This window comes from Urocitellus parryii, chromosome 1, assembly GCF_045843805.1.
Source record: "Urocitellus parryii isolate mUroPar1 chromosome 1, mUroPar1.hap1, whole genome shotgun sequence".
In the NCBI taxonomy this organism is placed as follows: domain Eukaryota; kingdom Metazoa; phylum Chordata; class Mammalia; order Rodentia; family Sciuridae; genus Urocitellus; species Urocitellus parryii.
In genome coordinates, this window is record NC_135531.1 from 267,985,050 (window position 1) to 268,006,305 (window position 21,256).

The window sequence follows — 21,256 nt, forward strand, 5'->3', positions numbered from 1 at the left end:
CTTTACCTTAAGAAAAAATCCTGGCATAGAGGGCCCTGATTTCACCTAGAAATGAAAAACTGGTCAGTAGATAGTATGATGTTTACTGTGTATCATGATATTTAAAGTCAGGCAAATTGGTTTTAAAACCAAAACCAGAATTCTTAGTAACTAAATTACTTTGAGTCTCAGTTTCCTCATCTGTAAAATAGTTGTGACATACATACCATTAGTTTATCACTATTAAAGAGATTGTATGTAAAACAGCTCAAATAGTGGTACTTAACAACTATGAAAGAAAAAGTATTTTTCTCAACCTCCCTGATAATTTTTTAAAATGTAGTATCAAGAAGAATTTTTGGAGTTTTAGATAGCAAAGAATAAGAATAAAATTTAATTCCCAGTATAATAATTTCTTTTTATACATTTAAATATCAATATCCAAATTTTTAATCAGATTTTTTTGTGTGTGTGTCATGTGTAGAATAACAAGGCTAAACATGTCTCAATTACTTCCATTGCACCAGTGTGGGAAAGGGGGATGTTGGAACACTGGGTGGAGTTGTGTAGTCATCCTTCACTGACGAAAAGAAAATTATCCACATATAACAACAATAACAATAAAACTAATAATACCTTACAGGTACAGGAGCATCTTTTGTATCAAGGTTCTACCTCTGTGATACATGTAGTACAAAAGTCTTCCCCTTGCCTTTAGCAATTTTCTGGAACAAAGACCAAATATCAAGCAATACTACTGGTCGAATTCATACCAAAAAAATGTACTGATTATATTAATTGCTTCATGCAAAAAAAGGTCATCCTTCTTAAGAAAAAGAATTTTAGAGTTTTTGAAGGTATGAGAGTTTATTTAATTTCAGTTATCTTTTAAAATCTTTTTTATAATCGGAGAAAACAAACACACATGACTTTTATGTCCCTTTAAATGTCATTTCCTTAGTTTCTCTGCTACCATGGAAGATTTTCACTATCGATCTCTATCTTACCCTGAGTGTGTAATAACTGCCGAGTTTATTTTATGAGGGTGTGCCAGGATGTCCAGGGACAAAGAGTATACTTTGCAGGATGTGCCAGAGTCTACAGCAAACTGTCTGTGCTTCCAGCACAGGGAACTGAGCTGGTGACAGGTGAGTTTTTGAGGAGGGACTGGTCTAACAGGCGACTGCAAAGCAAATGAAAAGTTTGCAATAGCGGGAAGCCAATAAATCCCTAGGGGAGGAGGGAGGTAGACAAAAGGCAACTTTACTGGAGCCGAGAAGTCATGAACACAGAGCAGAGGCAGGAACTGCCCTCCTTGTCTGATAGGATCTGGTAACCTCGAAGGGAAGTACCAGATGAGCTGACCAAGAAACTGAGTGGGGACGCAGCCACCATCAGACAATCTGAGCAGGGAGGGAGGAGTCAGAATAACCCAGCTTTTCCTTTTTCCCACCATTCAATTTATATCCTATGCTTCTCATTAGCCAAACTATTCAGAAGCCAGAAGTCAATGAAAAATGGGAAATGTTTCCTGCAATACATAGTCGAGCTGGAGGAATAGATCAGACAGCAAACAGGCAAATAGTTGAAGTTCACATAGGAACATGAACACGAAAACCCCCAACAGAATGTAAGTGTAATTACTCCAACAATGTAATTTTAAAACATCAATCGAGTAACTGGAATAAAGAGCATAGCAATTATTCAATTCCATAAAACCAATACATTTAGATAAAATTAAAGTAAAAGTAAAAAGCCATAAATGCAGAGAAATCTTTTGATAAAATTTGTAGCAAACTAAGAATAGGAGGAATGATGGTAACGTGATAAACAACCCCAATTAAACACCTACAACAGGTGTAATAAATAATTAATGATGTAATTTTCAAAGAATTCCCATTAAATTAGAAAGAATTCAAAAAATGTGCTCTACCTCCCATTAACTTAGCATTATAATAGACTTAACAATGTTTTTATAAAAAAAAAAAATAAAGAAGCATTTTATCAGAATAGCAAGAGCTATTGGTACTTACAGGCATCTTGATTACTTTTACAGAAACACCCAGAAATTCTACAAACTATTAGAACTAGTAAGAAAGTTCAACATTTTCTCCAGATACAAGATAAAGATCAAAATTCAATAGCATTCTCATACACTAGCAGCAAGTGATGGGGAGACAGAATTGTAAAAGGAGATAATCATAATAGTCATAAAATTTATGAAATATCTAGGAGTAAAATAATAAAATTATGCAAGTAGTTTATGCAGAAGATTTAAAACATGCTATAAAACAAGACCTTAGGAGATGTGTGTGCATGCCATTTTTATGGAAGGAAAAACTCAGTTAAGTAACAATGCTCACCAAACTCAATACAATTTCAAAAAGAAAAAATCCAGTATGACGCTCTATGGGATTAAAACTCTAAAACTAACATGAGGATATAAATGAACAAGAACACAAGACTCTATGGAAGAGGAGGGACAGAGCTTACCCTTTTAAATGACAGGAGGGGCTTCCTCTGATGTAGTAGTTAAGACTGCACGGTATTGGCATAGTGACAGTCAAAGAGATCATTGGAACAGAATAAAAGGTCCCCAAATAAGTGCACAAGATTATATATGGTGGGGAAGAAACTATCAAATTAATGGAAAAAAAAAGACTACTCAATAAATGTTGGGACCACTGGCTTTCCACGTGGAAAGAAATTTAATTATATCCATGCTTCACAGCATTCATGAAATGGAGCTCCAAATGGATTCAGAAACAAACAATGAAAAGGTAAAATTTAAGTGATTCAAAGAAAGTGTAGTTTAATCCCCTACGTTTTTACAACTTGAGCATAAAGGATTTCTCTAACTGATTTCATTTAGGATTCTGTTCAAATGCCACCTTCTAGGTCCAGTTTGCATGAAGAACTCATCTATGGCTCTATCTGGCCCCTCATCTGTCATCTGATTTTGTCTCACTGCATCTTATTTGTTATATTTAAATGCTCATATAGTACTTAGTATGCAGTAGGCACTTTGCATAGAGTTATAGATATGATAATTTAATTCTTCAAAATTACTGAAGACCTTCAATATCGGTCAGACATTATTATTATCATGCACATTTACGAGAACACTGAGACACATAGCAGATGTTGAATAACGGTCCCCAACTAATAAGTGGTAGAGCCAAGATGTGAACCCAGACAGTCCAGCTGCAAATCCTGGGCCCCTAACTATGCCGTTATGTTGTCTGTTTTATTCTCTTTCCAGCAGTGATCTATAGCTGAGATTCAATGCAATATAAATAAGGCTATATGTATCTTTCCTGCCTTTCCTATTACTTACTTAACCGACATATTCTCCAGTACCTGGAAGAGTACCTAAAACATAATAGGTGTTCAAACATTAGTTTTGAATAAAAAATGTAAAAATAAATATGTTAAAGTTATCAAAATTAGAAATCACAAAACAAAATATGCTAAATTAGACTCCATCAAACTGCAAACATGTTGTACCACGAGTAAAGCTAAAAAATAAAAAATGGGATAACAGAAGGTATTTGAAGCACAGGTTATTAATAATCAGAAAATATATGAAACATATGTATAAAACAATAAAAAGCATCTCATAGAAAAATGGAAAAGTATGAATGCACAATTCAAAGGGGAAATAATATGAAGAGTCAATAAACATGAAAAACTGCTCAGCCACAGTAATAATTAGGGAATTACAGATAAAAAGAACAATCAGATAACATTCCCATGTTAGAATACTAAAATAATGAAAAATTAAAAATAAGTCATTTTTAATGACTTAGAACACCAAATATTGGTTAGGATGCAGAGAAATGATTGCAAAACTGCAGGTGAAAGTATAATTGCCACAAGCATAACTGAAATATAATTTAGCAAAGTCAAAACATATCTCATGACCTAAAACTCGAATTTCTTTGTATAAACCCTCTGTTATACGCACCTAAAGACATGTGTAATTGAAATGTCTGCTGCTTTTTTTTTTTTTTGTATAGTTAAACATGAAAATGCTAAAGGTTTACTGATAGGTGAATAAATAAATGAGTGCAGCCAGTTCAAATACTGTACTGCAGCAGCTAGAGGAAATGAGCAAGCATCCAGATGAGCAAGCTCCTGACCAAACGGATCCTTCCAAAACCACAGCTAGGAACCGGAGCAAAAGATGAGAACAACTGAAGCCCGTGAGAATTCATGCAAAAAGCCAGGAGACTTTAGAGGTGAGTCAAACATGGAGAAATGCTTAGCACAGAGTTTCCTGTCTTTTGGAGGCTCTGTCTAGAAAGCAGCCAGTCACAGTGGCAGCAGTATCTACATGAGCAAATAAAATTCTCACTACAGCAAGGGGAAAAGGAAGAGATCTAAACTAGGATCGCCGGAAAGCAAGAAGGAACCTCTTGCAATGAAAAACAGAGGGCAGTTTATACAACTCTGACAGTGCTTAACTCAGCCCTTCTCTGGCTCACCCTGAGCCAAACAGGCCCAGGACAAACTGAAAACACCAGAAACTAAGGTTGGAAGCACGTCCCTGAGCTCAGGCATGACAACCAGAAATGTATGCCTAGCTGAGTTCATCAACATTATTTTCTTGAACAGTGTAATAAAATCCAGAGTTATCCAGTGAACCATTCTCAATGTCCTGAATAATATCCTGAAATAGGCCACACCTGGAGAGTCAAGAAAATGTGGAAAAATTCTCAAGGAAAAAAAATGCAATCAGCAGTTGACTTGGACCCTGAAGCTGCCAAAGACTTCATGCATTCACTATGACCACAGCCAACCAGGCAAAGAAGGGTAAATTTAAAATGAATGAAAACTGAAAATGTCACTAAAGAAGTTGTATGGTAAGGTACTCAAGTATGATACCTGAAGTTAGTTTTATTTACTTTATTATACATATATATATAACTGTATGATAATATTTATTCAATGACCATATAAGAAATGGAAATGACAGAGGAAAGAACCAATTAACATGAAGTAATTCAATAAAAAAAAATCTGAAGAGGGGAGGAAAACGTGAAAAAATGAACAGTCTAAGGGACAGTAAAACAATACAAGAAAATTAAATTTGCAGATTGAAAGAGGCATAATAGTGGGAAGAAATGGAATGGAACAGACAAAAAGTATTACTTAACAAGTTTTAAAAACTTAAATATGTATCTACCAAATGACCCTTGGCATTTCCTCAAGAGGAAATGAAGACACATATGCCTGCAATGACATGTACAATAAGGTTCAGGACAGCCAAGTTCACCATGGCCCAAACTGGAAAGTGCCCAGGTGTCCATGAACCCGTGAGTGTAAAACCAGAGTGTGGTATGCCCATGTATGGAACACCATCCCCCACAGAAAGGAAGAACATTCGGAAACACACAACATAAAGGAAGCTCAGAATCAAAGAGCTGAAGGAAACAAGCTAGACACAGAGAAACACATATAGTATCATTTAAAATTTGCATAAAATATAAACTAATCAATAGACGCAAAAAGCCAATTAGTGGTTGCGTTGGGTAAGGGGTAAAGGAAAAGAGGTGTACAGGATGCTTTGGCCATAATGGAATGTTTTATATATTTTCCTTGTGTTGGTGAATTCATGGATGTGTATAGCCCACTGAGTTATATACTTTAAATGGATAACTTTGTTTGTAAAATTAAGGTGAATGAATGAGATATACATTGTAATATATTCAATGGCGAATATTTGTGGTTCTTAACATTCAGTGGACAAGCAATTTACAGAAGCAGCTACCTGGGTCTAGGATGATAGCACTTTTGTACAATTGAAAATGACACACAACTATCACAGCATGTTTTACATATAGTATAAATAACAAAAAGCATTATGTGTTATATATCCTATATAATACTCTATTTGCAATCTATAGCTTATTCACATAGTTGTGAACACTTATCATCCACACATATTGGAACACCTATTCTCTTGCAGTTTGGAGTGAGCTGTGACTGTGCCCTGCAGACACTTCTGTACTGGGACATCAGAGTGAACTTCAGATGTGGCACCTCTGGAGAGACAGGGAGAGAGGAAGGGAGAAGCACAGGACTGGGAAGTGAGCTGAGGGACTCCAAGTTTAGTCTTAATCTGAAGCATCTTGAGAAAGGCAGATTCTTGTGGATCTCGAGTAGTAAATAAATGGACACTTGTCTACCTGGTTCTTTGTAGTGTTCTACATTTATTTTCAATATCTGATCAAATGTGATGAAAATGCTGAAAATCTGCAGACCCAAGGAATTAAATTATAGATGTGGATTTAGCATGGATAAATGCACACCTCCATTAAAGCTTCATTATTTTCTTGACTTTTATGGAGATGGAGAGGAACCCATAATCTGAGAAATATTAGGGAAAATGTGTCTCTTTCCATTTATAAAGGGCATAAGACGGTGGGGAAAATCCTGAAGAACAAACACCCAGATGTTAAGAAGTTATTTGAACATATTAAGATTTAAGGGACTCATTTTCTTTGATATTAATTTGCTTTTATGTATTTTCTAATCCTTTAAATTGTGTTAACATCTATTACTTAAAAAGAAACTTCATTTAAAGTATTACTAATTATAATGGTTTAAGAATATTGTGATTAAGTACTACCTGAATAGTTATATTCATATATATTAATGATTGCACCCATCTATTTACATATAAAAACACAAGCCACCTTGGAGAAGTAGAAAGTAAATAAACTATCATTGTAGATCTGAAAGGATACTTAAGTGTGAGTGATCTTATACACACACATACACATGTGTACACATATTTTTGCAGCTTAGTTCTTCAGATACTTAAGTAGCTAAAGAATCTTCAAAAAGTTGTTACGTATTGATTTACTATTTAACATTTTCAAAATGGGCACCCTGTGTATGAACTTTTGAGTTTTGTTTGTATTATTTAGTTTAGATCCTTCAAGGAGAATCACCAGATAAAAATATGATTCTTCCTTCCTTCTCTCCTTCCTCTCTCCCTCCCTTCATCCTTTCCTCTCTTCCACTCTTCCTTTAAAGTATTACTAATTATAGTGGTTTAAAAATATTGTGATTAAGTACTGCCTGAGTCGTTATATTCATATGTATAAATGATTGCACCATCTATTTACATATAAAAACACAAGCCACCATGGAAAAGTAGAAGGTAAATAAACTGTTACTGTAGGTCTTCCTCCCTTCCTTCTTCCTCCCTTCCTTCTTATTTTTTGATTCCTATTGTCAAAATGTCTCCCCATATGAAGGAACTGATTTACTTTCCTATGGTAGTGTATGACAGCAACTTGGATAATTGAGTTTATTTTAAATTGTTTTTGAATTTGATAAGAAAATAAGGTTCTTTTTTGAAAATAAAAATGAGTCACACTGTACCTAGTCACATAGGAACCCAAGCCAGTTACACAAACATACACACACACACACATACACACACACACACACATACACACACACACACACACACACACACAAATACATGGATCACTCTTCTGGTTCAGAGCCAATCATCTTATATGCTCCCATATCACTTTATTTAACTGAGATCATGTTGCATGGCCTTCCAGAGGGATTTCAAGGTCCCCGGAGTTCAAATGTGGGAGTGGGGTGGGCATTATCCCCTCCAGGTGCTCAGTGCCTCAGATTGCCTTCAGACTTGCCTGCCATCCAAGGCAGTCACAGGTGCAGGTGACCTTCCCAAGGTCTTCCTGCGTCACTGCTTGGCATCTTCCCAACCAGAGGTCAGAATCAACTTTTCACCCTAGCAATGGCAAAGCCTATGGTGCTTTACTGTCTAATTCCTTTTTATCATGGGTTATAAACACTATACTCTCTTTCACCATGGACTACCTTTCTTGTTTCCAGTCTCAGCCACAACTGGGACTTATCACATGGCTTCCTTTAGATGCTGGAATGTGTTTCCTGAGTTGAGAAAACCGACTTGGATAAGAAGAAAAGGTCTTTACAATAGAGGCCCCAAAGTCTTTATTTAGTACTTGTCATCAACATGCAACTAACACAGAATTAAGGGCTTCTCAGGTCATGTCTTCTCACATCTCATGTTTTTAAGGCTTCTCTAATAGTGGGTTTTGATTGATAGAAGTCAGTGGTTCTTAATGGAACCTACAGAACAATTCAGACATGTGTCACCTGCTTGGTGGGAGTAGGGAGGCACTGACATTTGTTGAGGCGGCCACCAAGCTTGCTAAACGGGCAGCAATGAACAGACAATCCCAGACATGCAAAAGTCTGTTTATAACTAACTAAGACCAGATCCTCACTCTTCTGGATATATAGACTTGAAGTGTTATTTGCATATTCCTCATACCCACTGAATTATTACAAGAAAGAGATTTAGGAGTAGAAGTGAAAATGGACCTGGTTTTCTTCAGAAGGTGAGGACGTGGAGTTCACCATTTCTGAAAGCATAACACTCATGAAACCCCACACACCCAGCTCACAGATCCACGCACAAGCACCTGTCAGGCACCCTGAAACACTCACATGTATAATTTTTATATAAAATACTTAGCCTTTATTTCTTTATTATATTGCAATTAGAGCATTACATTGATTTTTAAGAATTTTTTTTTGAATGGGGAATAACTTATAGAATTTATTTTATTTCAGGATAAGAATAAGGGCTTTGTGAAATATTTATTATCAAAAAGCACTTTTGAGTGAGATTAGGTTTGAGAGCCTCTTGCTGGAGAGGGATCTGTAGCCACTGACCAGCTCCTGAGCCTAATGAGGAGGCGAGTGTTGACCCTACCCTCCAGCACAACTCATCAGACAGGAGAGAGTTCAATACTGGTTTGTCCTTTAGAAAACAAAGCAAATTCTTTGCAAAGAATCAGAAAACGAACACCTGTAAAAGGATGGTAAGAGTGATATTCTCTCTCTGTCTCTCTCTCTCTCTCTCTCTCATGAGCACTCAAAAACAGTTTAGCCCATGCCATTCAGTCTGCTCAACAAGTCCTCTCCAGCACGACCCACCTCATGCTTTCCTCTCTGCTTCCTGCTGCTCAAGTGGCGGTCTCACCACGGGCCTCTCTGGGGTCATCTGTCCCTTTCCCTTTAGAGCTTCTTCTCAGCTCAATTCTAAGCTGAGGGCGCTGTCTGCCCTTCCATGATCATTTTCTAAATGTCTACCCGGAAGTGACATTGAAGAATTATTCACGGATGAAGAAAATGCGGTCCTAGTTTTGCCCCCAGTCAACTACCGTCTTGCAAACTGATTCCCAGTTCTGATCCCCAAATGTGCCTGTTGGTGTTTCTGCCGTCTCAGGAGCACTGACCAGCTCCAGCGCAGACAAGGGCCCCTCTTGTGGCTGTGGGAGGGGCAGGGAAATGACTGCTAGAGGTCAGCAGTGTGTGTCTGGGTGAGTGGACACACAGGGTCCCTGGAATCTTAATTACAGCAACACACCCAGATACGTGGAGGGTGACAACGAATGCCTTTCGATTTGTCTAGGATCATCCCATTCTTTGCCTCTCATGTCAGCATAATCATCCTTTCCAGAGGCTTTCCCTCTCAGAAGTGTCTGAGGGTAGACACCACATGCTCTTGCCATGAGTGGGGTCTGGCTAGGTGCCCTGCATGAGTGAGGCTGGCAGGTGAGGACGGGGATACCGAAGAGGTCAGGTTAAAAGAAGTTCCCACTATGGCTGCCATAAGCCGTTCAGCCTGAAGTAAGATATATCAAAAGAGGTCAAAAATTATATTTTTAAATATTGGTAACAAATTTAAAAAAAAAAACCTTAGTTTTAATTTTTAAAAATGCTACATTCTAACTATAAAGCACTCATCAAAGCATTAAAAAAAAAAAAAAAAACCACTGCTATGCATGGTGGCACACGCCTGTAATATGAGCAACTTGAGAGGCTGAGGCAGGAGGATGACAAGTTTGAGGCCAGCTTCAGCAATGTAGCAAGTTTCTAAGCAACTTAGTGAGAACCTGTCTCAAATTATTTTTTAAAATAATTCCTCTATGTGAATCATATTTGGCTTTGAGGGGCTGGTGTGAAAGCTCTTCTTGTAAAAAGAACCACCTAAATCCTGATTCTCTGAGCTCTGCTGATGCTCTCTGTGAACTTAAGCCCTTTTCTTAGGGAAAAAGAGAACTGGGTGTGTGTAGGGGGGAGATTATTCTTGGCCTTATCACTTACTAACAGCTCAGGTTTGGGAACGCCATCGCAGGCTCGTGTTGTCCCATCTATAAACTAATAAACATGTGTTAGGTGCAAACTAAATGATTTATTAATTCTGATGTGGACATACACCTTTGTGTTTCTAACACACTTATCATCCATCTTGAGTATCCTAAAAGGGGTTTAGTTATTCATATTTTCTATTCCATAAAAGTGAAATTTATTTCCCATTCTATTTCTGAAAGTCTGGCTCATAATAGATGAGGCACTAAGTAAGGCTTGGGCTATGGCTCAGTGGCAGAGCACTTGCTTAGCATATGTGAAGCACTGGGGTCCTCAGCACCTCATAAAAATAAAAAAATAAAAATAAAATAAAGGCATTCTGTCCATCTACAACTACAAAAAAAATTTAAAACCACTAAGTAATTTTAAAATTACCTCAAAGCACACTGTATAATCATAGTAATCTTTGATCCAAGCATTGACTCTCTCCCCTTTTTTATTTATTGTACTGTTGGAAAATATGCATAGGCAAAAATTTAAAGAAAACATATTAAATTGTTTACTGAACTTGTGTTAGGTAGTAAGATTGTGGGTATTAATTTTTTTTTACTTTCTCAGTTTTTGAATTTTATCTAATGTGAATACAATGCTTCAATAGTTTCATTTATGTATAGTTTTATTTTATATATATATAAACCTAACATTATAGATAAAGGAATAGAAATAAACTGGAAGGAATTCCCAGCAAACCAGGCATGAGGGTAACCTCTTTTGAGGAAAACAAGTTGGGGGAGGAAGTCATGAGTGGAATAATTTAGTTCCTTATATACTTTCCCATTATTTGAAATTTTTATACACAACATGTATTCATGCATTATTTATGTACTTAAAACGAATTAGCTAAATTTTAAAATGAATTATTTACTGTGTATTTAGAGGGACTGAGTCTTCCTTGATTGTAGATTGCTTAGTCAATTTTATGCCAAACAAAACCGTATGTATCTGTCCCAGTTTCTGCATTTTTATTAAAGACAGGCGGGGAAGAGAATGTGACTTGTCTGAGTAGCAAAGAAGGCTGGAGACCACATTTGGGCTCAAACCTGGTAGTTTCTTAATACAAGGCTGCAGCATTTCTCTCTGGGTTTTTCAAATTTATTTCTGACATGCATTTGCGTTTAAAAACCTTTGATTCATTTCTGCCGTGTCCACATTCTTCAGATATGAGCATAAGGGACGAGGGGGACATGATTTTATAACTTCTTTGATGCTTAGAAAAGAACATACCTGGTAAAAGAGGTTTGTATTTTTTTTTCTTTTGCTGTGAAGAAAGTGGGGAATATGGTCACCAGTTGGATTATTCTTGGAATGTGTGTTGTTATTTGCCTCCATGGGCAAGTTCAGGGGATACCTGCCTGTGTGCAGGTAAACACAGAGGAAATTTATAACTTGCCATTTGTTTCCCATCCTCACAAAAGCACAGCATTTGTTTTAAAGCAGTCTGTTTTGTGAACAAATTTCTCAAAAAAAAAGCCATCCAGTCTTTCTTCTTTCAAAAGTCACAAAAGTGTCTTTTTTCTTGATCTCTATAATTTTTACCTGCCCTGTGAAGCTGGAACTAAATATGACTTAGGTTATTTTTTTGCCCTTTAAAAATGTGCACTCTCCCTTTAATTCAAGGCACTTTAACATTACCGTGACCCACCTTATAAATAACTGGAAAGATTTGAAGCTTAGCAGAGATTTCTACTGGTTTTTTTTTTTTCTATTTTTTTTTTCCTTTAAGAAAAAAAAATAACGAAGCTTGGTTAACTTACCATTGAGATATTAGGGTTTTTGCATCTCCCCTTTTGTAATTACCTGTTGCTTTATGTAAGTGCCGTTTGGATGAAATGACTAATACCAAGAAAAAGATTTCTTCCTGCTCATAGGAAGTTGCAACCTACCTCAACCTACTTCCCTTGAAAGCTTCCTGCATCCCGTGAGATCCACAAACAGTCCCACCTGGGCCCAGGTGAGGCCTCTCCTGCCAATCTCCTGGGACGACTCCTCTTCTTCCTCTCTTTGTCCCTCTCTTTTCTTCCTCATTCTTCCTACCGCAGCTGCCACTTTGAAATCCTTTCCTTCTTCACTTGTGCCATTGGTAGAGTTGCTTCATTATTGGGTGCTGGTGGATTCTCCACCTTCTCTGTTTAGACTTGTTTTGGGTCTGGGACAGGTGAGGGTGCCTCCGCCTCCTATCCCCTAGTTACCACCTCCAGCCTCAGGGCGAATGCTTCTATTCTTTGCGAAGCTTGCACCCTGCCCTCCTTCCACAATGGCCACCTTTGTGTTCAAACCCTGAATACCTGACACATCAGAGCTGGCTGCAGAGCAAGCTCCGATGATTGCCTGTGCGGATGACAGTTTGATAATGATCCCACGGCAGCCAGCGCCCTGTGACCTCCACAGCCATGGTTCTGTTCTGTGATGCCACGGTCCAGCGGCATCAGAATAGCCCTACCATGAACAAATGCCAGAGGAATGCATATCTTTTCTATCTGGGGCTTTGCAAATCTCATTCACATCTGCGTCTTTCAGGGGGAGACACATAGCTTTCCCTTCAGTGCGTTCGCAAAGCACGCTGATTAATAGAGCTTCCACTGTGTCATTTCAGAGTAGGCTGGAATTGGCTCATGCCAGAGTCAATTGTTAAATTTTAAGGAATTTCATGAGTCAGTTGATATCATGTTGGCTGCTGGAAATTGTCCATGGGAGATATTTACTTGGAAAAAATCGACAAACACCACTAACCAGCACTTTTTATTTTTTTCCTGGAGAACCGTTATAAAATATTTGCCAGAATGCCAGTGGCAGGACTCTGATAAAACCTTGAGTGGGGAAAAAAGAAATGCCACAAGAAATGTGACCTTTCGACTTCATGAAGACTCTAAATATTGTGTCTAAAATACTTGATTACCCTTAACAGGCCCTTCCTTTTGAAAAGATTGTTCTGGGCTTCTCTTCCTTCCTAATACATGCTCTCTGCTGCTTCTGACACTGCCACCACCACAAGCACTCACCAAAAACAAAATCGCAGGTGAAGGTGTGGGACGGCTTCTTGTTTGTTTCCGGGGTTTGTTTCCTGCTTGGCTTCTCTGTGCCAGGCCCTCTGCTGCAGCCAGTGGGTGAGGTCGAATGCTACCATATTGAATCAGGGAAGATGACTTCATTGTCTGTGACCTACCCATGCCCCAGCTCTGCCATGTCACCCTGTCTTTCAGACCTTCCAACATCTGGAGGGCTCATCTCTTCCTGGACCATCTTGTGGAATTTGGAGCATCTTTGTTTCAGTCTCATCACTAGTAGAGGTCATTTTGTGAGCCTTGGGTTGCATGAGAAAGAATTCAAAGTGCTGTGACACCTAGAGACCATGTCCACAAAGAATTTCCATCAGTGACACAATTAGGACAAAACCCAGGTCTCCTAAATTTACTAGCCCCACTAACTTAATACAGGCTTGCTGATTTTGATGTCTATGTGCTCACAATTCATTCAGCTTTAACTTTCTGGAACATAAGCCAGGTGGTGATTAGAACCATCCTCAAAAAGTTCAAATAAGAAAAAAAAAGTAAGGAAATGAGAATTTATTGGTTCACATCTGGGCAGTCTTGATTCAGGGTTTTGAGTGAAATCTTCAAGAACCTTTCTCTCAACCTGCAATCTGCTTGCTCTCCTCTCTGTGTCCCTTTGGCCTCCAGCAGGCTCTCCCCATGTGAGATGGTGAGCCGAGGAGAATGCAGCCTCAGAAAGTCTGATAGAAAGAAGCACAAGTCTCTGAAAGGTTCCATTTGGTCTGGCACAGGGCAAGTGACATACTCTGGCCAGTTAGAGATAAGTCCACCCGTAACACAAGGAATGTTGGAGTGTTGTTATCAGAGACTGGAAAAGATAGGCTGGATGGGTAGCCATAACAGAGGTCCACTAGATCCCCCAGTGGGAAAGAAAGAAAAGTTCCATCTGCCCTTTGCAGGGCTGCACGTGTGCATCAAGATGGTGCCCAGCCAAGGAGTCCTGCCATGTCCTCCAGCCTCCTTGAACATTATGAACCAGACTGAAATTTTCAGAGGGGAATCAACTGACACAGTGAATGCAAGAATATTTGCAGAGGAAGATCTGTTCCTTGGGACAGAGAAATCAACATCAAACAGTAGCTCTCCAAACCTTGACATGTTAGTTGAAAAGTATTTTCTTCCAAGTGTCCTTTTTTCTTTAAATATCTCATTCCTTCATTTTTTACAGTGTAGTAATTTTGGTGAAAGTGGAGGAAACACCAGACAGCAGTTCTAGACTGACAGGATGATGAAATAGATGGTGTCATCGGTCACTTCCAGACCTAATTTCACTGATTTTTAAGAGCAGAGGCTGCTGACACAAAATGATTTCAGTAATAAAATCATTTGCAGCAGACAATTTTAATGCATCCAAAGGCCTGATACACTACTCCCCTGCACAACTTTTCCTAAACCTGCATATTTTCTATAATCCGGTCTTTCTTTTTCTAGTAATGGGCTGATTTTCTCCTGTGTCGGGGGCATCAAGTAGGTATCAAGTTCCACCTGAAAGTAATACCATATGTCCAAATGACAAAATAATTCTTAAAAATGCATTTTAGAAAGAAGTTGCTAAATCACAGTATAGTCTTAAATAATCAATACCAAGATGGAGTACACAGATGTGAAAACAGAGTAGCTTATTGGAGGTGCATAGAGCAGTGACTTTCTTGAAATGATTCTGGAATAAACTGATCCAGAAACTCTGGGCGTAGAGCCTCAGTAAGCCCTCAAAGTGATGCAAACTCAGGCTCCAGACCCACTAGGTTTGACCTTTCAGCCTCTCTCAGCCTCAGTACCATCAGCTGTCATATATGCATGGCCCCTACTTTAGAGTTTACATGGGACTTAAACTAGACCAATATTGTTGTTGCTGTTATTACTATATTAAAAATGAGAATGCATGGCAAGGTCTTTGAGATAACCATGTGGTGGTATAAAATGTAATGTTTTATACCTTTTCCATAAAAAGATGCAGGGTCTGGGAAATCAACTTTGAGTGACAGCGTAAAATAATCAAATTCTTCATGAAAGATGAAAATAAAGTGATTAGTCCAGTGTCTTATTCCTCTGGTAACTTCTTAATACTACTAAATTCATGTACTGAATTTACATTTCAACAGACCTAGGTAAGGTAAAATCCTATATTTCAGTTCTGGAAACTCTCTTTTCCCAGAAGAAGACGGAGCTTGATTTAAGTAGTATTCTGCTCAGAGGAACAGTAATGAACACAAATATTTCACAAATGCCTTTTCCCAAATAGACGTAATCACATTTCCATTCAATCTTGAGAGTCTTTGAATCTAGGAATTACTCGGCTATTATCTGTTATCTCCCAATAGAATCTTATAAAATAGTTGAAAGTGTTTTTTGCCATAATCAACTTTCATTTTATCCCCAAATCTAATGGAAAAACTTTTTTTTTCATTCTAAATGTTTTCTAAATTTATTTTGAATTTTTTAACCTTGGATAAAAGGGAGGTAAAAAGGAAGGCTCCAGAATGGGAATAAAATCAACATTAGGTACCAATTAGCTACTGGAAATTCATCTGTCAGAGATGCAACATCTTCAAATGACAGCTACTCATGAGGGAATCCCATTCCTTTTTCTTACCCCCTCAGGAAAGATACAGAGTTTTTACTTGCTTAGTGATTTGTAGAGTCCTGAAAAAATTGTAGTGGAAAAGGAAGAGAGCTCAGTTCAAGTGGCTCTGGCTGAAGGAGCAAAGGATTGGGATTTATTTTCTATTCCTTTATCCTATTTAACTGTGTTTTCAAGAAGCACCTGAGTCACAGAGGCATCAGGATTGCAGGCAGGGAAAAGGTTCTCCAACCCACTGCGATTCTGGTTGAGCAGACCTGGGGACCAGGGACTCTGCTTTTTTACTCAGCACCCTTCCTCCCCCAGTGGTTCTAATTCAGATCAGCAAATCTCATTTGTAGAAACACTGGTAGACAACAAGGTTTGTAATCAGAAAAATATAGATTTGAAGAAGTGCCTTTCTGCCATGGGCTAGCTGGTCAACTTGGATAACTGGCTTAGTGTCTGAGGCTCTGTTTCCAGGTCTGAAATGGAATTAGTCATCACACTTCCTTCAGCTGTTCTGAGGATCACACGAGATGATGCATGCCATGTGCCTAGCGCGTAGTATGAGTTCAATAAACATTTGCCCCTTTTGATGGGTGGTCAGGAATGCATGTTTAAGCTATATGAAGTTATGCTCACAAGATGGACACACACACACACACACACACACACACACACACATCCCTTTCTGTGACTTTCCCAAATTCACAATGCAAATACACATCCATAGCACACTGCTGCTTAATTTCACTCTTTGCACTACTGTCTCATGTTCTGCCTTAATGTGAACATGTGTGTTTATGTATTTGTAAGCATAAATAGGTCTTTCCCCTATAATCAGCTTACAAAGTTTTAGAGAAGTTTGCTTATCACAATGCTCTGCACACCAAAGGGGCTTAATAAATATATATTTTGTTAATACATTTGTTGCAATGAAGAAGGACAAATGGCTAGACTGCTAGGCAGCCCACCTCTCCCCTCAACTACAACTAAGGAAGAAAAAATGAATCAAGGTGAACCATCATCTCAGGTAAACTGTAAAACTTGCTGTGCTTTTTATTTTCAAGAACAGATAGAGAAAGGTGAAGAATAAATGCCTAGGTTTCATATTGCTCTTTACCCTTCCCAATTGTCTTGGGAACTATCTCGGATTCACCATCTGAAGAACAAGTTACCTAATCAATTTATCAAATCATAATTATTTTTGGGGTGTCAACATAGCATATCCTTGAAGTGATGTGGACATCTTCCAGATTCAAGGAAGCACCCCAACCATTCCAAAAAAATAATAATAATAAGAGCAAAGGGGAACTTCTGTTTAAAAATGCACCAATGTGGCCTCTTTTTTTTGTGGGTTATAATATAAAGTGAACAGACAAGCAAGTGATTGGCAGCAGCAGCTTCATTCTGATCCTCAGCAACCTGGGGGCCATGGGCACCCCACTATCGAAACGCTATTTCCTTAGAAAGAAAAGACCAGAGCTCTTCCCCATCTCTATTCAGGCCTCTAAGGCAGATCTGCCCACCTGGGTCAGAAGTGGAAATATATAAACAGTCTTTCTGTGCTTGAACTTGAAAGAAAACCCAGTCATCTATACATGATCTGTGTTAGAGCAGAATGTAATTTTTCCCCCTGACAATGTGTTTATGGTTGTTAAGTTATCTTGATTGCCAAGGGAAATCTGTTTTGTGTGGCAGTCTTTTCTGACTTAAAATGTCAGGTGCCACCCCCTCCCCCCAGATCCAACCATCCTTTCAACTAATTCACAAATTGACTTGACTCTCAGCTAGGTTAAAAAAATAATTTCCTGAAAATTAAAAGTCTGGCACAATACTGCACTAAAAGTTCATTTATCTTGTCTATTTTTATAAAGCTTTACTGCAGCACCTGGCAAAATGCCCGCTTCCAGGAACACAGGTCCCCAAGGACATTTGGCAAGAGAGACTTTTCTTCTAAGACCCTGAAAATGATCCTGAGCTTCCTAATGCACGATTTAAAAGCTTACAGTCAGGATTTGTCATAGAATCATGCGTGTGATCTTTAAAAGCAAGTGAAAATTCTGTAGAGGGAAGGTGGCCACCGTCCTGGCCGTGTCTCTGCCATCTCTGTTAAGAGGTCCAGTCTTCCTTGACTGCATGGGGCAGAGGCTGTGGAAAGCTCAGGATCTGTGTTCTTAGGAAGGATAATGGCTGAAGATTATCTGGATGGGGCCATGATTCACTCTTGTGTAATCAACGGCAACCTGTGTTAAGCTCTCTCCTCATCTCAATATAAACCAAACTAATCTTTCCACTTTCCTGCAGGAAATGACACTGGCACTTGTTGATGTGGCTCCCTTGGTATGGAGTAAATCCTTCCCTTCCCTTCTCCCCTCTCGACACGGGGAGGGGGCAGGCTTCCAGCATCCCCAGGCTGAGCCTGATTGGGCCTTCCTGTGGACGTCAAGTTGAAGCACTCCACTGAGGAAGCATCCTGACCACTGTTGACTTTTCCCGTGGCTCTGGAGCTCACAGAATGATTGTGCTGAACGTACCCCTCTTTCATGCTGAGAAAGAGAAACAGTCTGTGAAGAATTGTTTGCTGGGAATGTTTTCCGAGGAACTGACATGTGTGTGGAAGGAACACAGACTCGAGGCTTCATGGTGGGAAGTTCCTTTTCTCTGACCACAGCTTCCCTTACCAGATCTTCCTCTTAGCATGGGAGACTCTGCTTCAAAGTCACTGTATCAGGCAGGTGACATTGGAATCAATAGTCCTTTTGCCTCAATGATTTACTCTCAACGTCTTCCCCATAAACCTAAAGGTCATTTCATCAGTGAATTCCGTACATCGGAACTATTGATACCGAATTCCAATGTGATTAGAGAATTCGGGTTTTTGTTTTGTTTTGCTTTGCTTTATTGCATTTATTATATTGGAAGTTTTTTTTTCCCCCTTTATTAGATTAAGTACTTTCGAAGAGCTTGAAGCTCTTTTGAGGCATGACCAAAGACACAATTCCATCTGTTTTGTTTTCCTTATTCATGACATAGATGATTTTATTTTAAACAGTGCATGCATTTCGCTTTAATTCTTCTTTATGTCTGTCAGAGCACATCATCTGTGATGTGTGGAGAGTTAACCGTAGCACTTTGCAAGAAGCCTTAAGCGGAAAGTGAAAACAGCTTTGCAAAAAAAAAAAAAAAAAAAGCTAAAAGTGAAAGTTGAATGCCTATGGGTTTCTGTATGTGTGCTTGGTACTGAGCAAACGTAAGGAGAACTTGTTGGTTGCTGAACTCTTTTCTCCTGGACAGGTGTCAGAGGTCCCCATGACTGCATCCAGGGTCTCCCCTTAGTGCTTTGTGGCTGGGATGGAAGCCAGGGACAGAGTTGCTGTGTAAATGGAGCCCTCCTCCGGGCATGCCCCTTGGTCTCTGCTCCTTAGAACTGAGCTTCCCAGTGCAGAAGCTTCTACCTCGGAAGCTTTGGTCTGCCCAGTCACTTGCTTCCCAAGTCGGGTGAGGTCACATGACTTCCTCAGCCCCCTTTGCCACAGGAGTTGCGTTTGGAATCTGATGGAGAGACAGGGCATTTCTTTCAGGAACATAGTTTCACTCAATGGTGAGAACTTTAGAATAAATCCAAACCAGAGTAAACAGAACATACCACAGAGGAAGATGTGAAATTCCCAAACTTTTAACAACACAGGCTTTTGGGAAGCCTGGCCAGAGTGTGGTCACCTGGAACCACACCCACAGAAGGCACAGTGACTCTTCCTCTCTCTGCCAGGTTGGGATGATTCATGAGTTCAGCTGAGAACTCTCAGTTCCCTTTCAGAACAGGATCCGCTATTATATTTTCAGACGTCTAGCTCCCAAGTGCTAGCAGGACTAAGGTCAGCACCATCAAGAAGCCACACAGTGGAGGGCATATAAACTAATAAGTTTATGGTGGTTATAACCCCCATCACTTTCCAGCCCTTAAATTTCTTCCGTGCATTCCTTAAATCTCCACTCCAACAGCAAGTCATCTTATGGAAACTCTTTCAAACCTATGGCTTTGAGTTCATTTGAGAAGTGTTTGCAGGTTATAATATTTACTTAGTACTCATTTTATAGAACACAAACTGAACCCTAGAAATAATTCAGTTTAATTTTATGACGTCATTCCTGGTAACATTCACTAACCTCAAATATTTTGAAAATTGTCATTACAGAATTCAATTTTCTTTCTTTCTCTCTTTTTTGTTTCATCACATTCAGAATGTTGGGAGTTTTCATTAAATCAAGTGCTGTGAATGAGTTTGGATCTCAAAGACGCAATTTTATTTCATTCATGTGAATTGTATCTGCAGGTGACAGTATTTATCACGTATTCATTATATAAAAAGCAAATGATAGATCCTGGAAATACTTTGGGGTCAGTTTTTTGATGTTTAGGATTCAGGAAGGACGGGCATTTTGAAAAACTTTACATTCCAAGTAGTTATGACATCATGAGTAAATACTGCAGCCTCTGTTTCGGGAGCGCTCCTGCCAATTCTCTTTCAATGCAGTTATTTTTTTTTTCCATTTTTGCTCCCAAAATGAGATGCTCATGGGATTCAAAAACTCAGGGTCCAGCCAGGACACACCAAAGAGAGCAAAGCTGCTGGCTGTGGACTGGGCGCTGGGCTGGCTGTGTTTTGCTCATCCTCTCCCAGGTTGCATAAACATTCTGCAAGCCAAGCCAAACCCAAGGAGCGGCAGCCTCGCCCTGGCAGCGTCCACCATGCAGCCTCGCCCTGTCAGCCTCCACCATGCAGCCTCTATACTAACACCTCTCTCTTTTCTCCTAAGGAGGCTCCTTCTCCTTCCCAGTGTTTCACTCAATTCACCTTCTTGGGGAGTGACTCCCTTGTCACTTACACCAGTGGCCATAGGGCTTCCGGAGCAGGATCCCACCCAGGGCTGTGTACACAGTAATCAGCAGGAGCATCAGTCACCCGAGAGGACCCACGACTTGTCAGGAGGGAGGCACGCAGGATTGTGCCTTCCTGGTCTACCCATCCTGACACCTGAATCCTGGCTGCAGTGATCAGTATCTGCTGTAGCAGTTCCGATAGGTGTCCTCCCCTCAGGTCACCCAGACAATGAAAGGCACCACTGAGAGCAGAACCCACATATGGGCATGAACAGCAGTCAGCCTATTAATTACCACAGGCCTAGTCGCCAGTCCCCAGCAGACACGGTAGGAGTGAAAACCAGATATGCTCTCCAGACACGTGCTTCTTGATTCTCTTCCCACCAGAATTGCTGGCCCTTTACTGGGTATGATTGAAGGAAGTGATTTGCTCTTAGTCTTACTTGAATTTTCTTCTTCTTCTTCTTCTTCTTCTTCTTCTTCTTCTTCTTCTTCTTCTTCTTCTTCTTCATCATCATCATCTTTGATGTGTGTGTGTGTGTGTAT